A 2,200-nucleotide genomic window follows, 5' to 3' on the forward strand; every position below is an offset into this window, starting at 1 on the left:
AACATGTCGGGGTTGATTATCTTCTTAACTATTCTGATCGTCCCGAAGGCTTCAACAATGCTTATACATTTTATATAAAGGTAGAGTAGTTGACAAGGAAGACGACTACGTAGGATGAGAGTAAGGAGGGGCACCCTAAATCTCAGAGGATGGTAACCATGTTCTACCAGGTACTATTCCGATAAACACAAGGGAGGAAAGCAGACCTGAAGGGAAGCTAGCCTCTACAATCATGCAGGAAGATGCCCTCATCCTGCTGGGTATTATTCCGACAGAGGCAAAGAAGGTATATGAGCCTGGGAGGTAGCTTGCCACCAGAGCTTATAAAAGGTTAGAAGGTAGGGGGGAGAGAGAGAGGTGACCATAGAGAAGAAATAAATCTTATCTAAAGAAAAATTACTGGTTTGAGAGAAAACATTGATTTTTGTTTTTTGTACCCTCCTGAAAAAATTTAAATTAGTAAGTGATACGTACATATAGTATGGTAGATACCTTGGATTGCCTTTTGGCATTATAAGGTTAGGTAAAGGGTACACTGAAGGTGGTAAACATATTTGACTTACGCCAGTGGATTATTGGAACAGGGAGGGGCCGTTCCGCTGGTGGAGAATACCTTGAACATGTTTTTCGATGGAGTAATTACTCCGTTAAGTCTAAAAAGGTCGGTGAGAGGCACCATCTGTGATTACGCATTTATTTGCTGTTCAGTTTGTTCTCTTTTACCCACTTTCTTTGTTGTTCCAAAATTTTTAAAATTGTATTATTATTATTGATGAATGGAATATGGGTGCGGTGAAAAAAATAGTAAATAGTTATACTAATTTTATTGAGCCAACGTTTCTCCCCACGTTGCAGGGCTTCGTCAGGGCTGTTTTGACGGGAGTCAAAGTCAGAGTGGACAATGACTTTGAGTTTTTATGACCGCACCCGGACCATATTCCATTCATACACATGGTCAATCAATAATCTTCCAGTATGTCACAAAACACACGGGGCCCTCAAGACTTTGACTCCCATCAAAACAGCCCTGCAACGTGGGGCGAAACGTTGGCTCAATAAAAATAGTATAATTATTTACTATTTGAGTTTTTTTCACCGCACCCGGACCATATTCCATTCATCTATACACACGGTCAGTCAATAATCTTCCAGTATTACTATTATTATTTACATATTTACAAGTTAATTGATACAATAATTGTATGGAATTAACGTGAGTGGTGCTTCTAGGTGAAGCAGCTTAAAGTTCCTCTTCCCGGTGGCAAGCTGGATGCTAGTACGGCCGGTCTTGGATAGGTAGCGCCGCTTCAATTTTAATACCCTTCTTAGGTTCTAATATTACAGGCTAGTTAAAAGTTTTGACCCGGCAGAAGTGTCCTACTTTTTTGTATACCTAAGAGGTGTCCTGTGAGCATTTATCTCATAGTAGACGATTTGTACAAATAATTGGATACGATGAAACAAAAATCTGTACAATTACTTTAAATGCAATTTGAAACTGAAATTGTAAATTGTAGTTCTTCCATCAGGTGCTAAAGAATCCAGATTTTGTAAAAGAATTAAGATCCTCTTGCCTCAGCTCAGGATTTAAAATAAGGAACACAAGAGATGTCCAGGTGAGCAAAATGCTCAAATAAGGGGGAAAAAGTCATGTAAGGAGTGTACTGGTGAGAGAAATGCTTAGTCTTACCAATGTGAGCAGGCTAGAGCAAAACTGAATTGAGTATTGGTGGAAAGGTGAAAGAGGGAGTAACATAAACAAGTGGCGATAGCAACATCAAAGGTCCGGGGTCTATGATGGCTATCTGCAGGTCTAGAGTTGAGACTGAAGAGACTCATGAATTGTTTCGTAAGATTTATCTTTGGGTTTCTAAGGCACTCTCAAGTCTCCTGCTGGTTGAAGTGGCTCTATTCAACCTCCCGAAGGCAATACGTCCTTGGTGTTTTCCTATTCCAAGTTCTTAAAATAGAAAAACCTACCTATATCCTTGATCTCCTCACTCTTCATTCATCCATCCATTTATTATACACCAGATCCTGACTGACTGATTTATACATGTCCTACAGAACCGCCTTCTTTAGCAAATCCTTTGTCATACATGCAACCTCCTCCTCAAACTCTCCTCAATTTCCATTCGCCAATGTTCATCCATTCTTTCCTGTAAACAACACCTATTCCTTCACTTATTGTAGAACCAAA

Source organism: Halyomorpha halys, unplaced genomic scaffold (assembly GCF_000696795.3).
Source record: "Halyomorpha halys isolate HHAL.00 unplaced genomic scaffold, Hhal_1.1 Scaffold2066.1, whole genome shotgun sequence".
NCBI classification, from domain to species: Eukaryota; Metazoa; Arthropoda; class Insecta; order Hemiptera; family Pentatomidae; genus Halyomorpha; species Halyomorpha halys.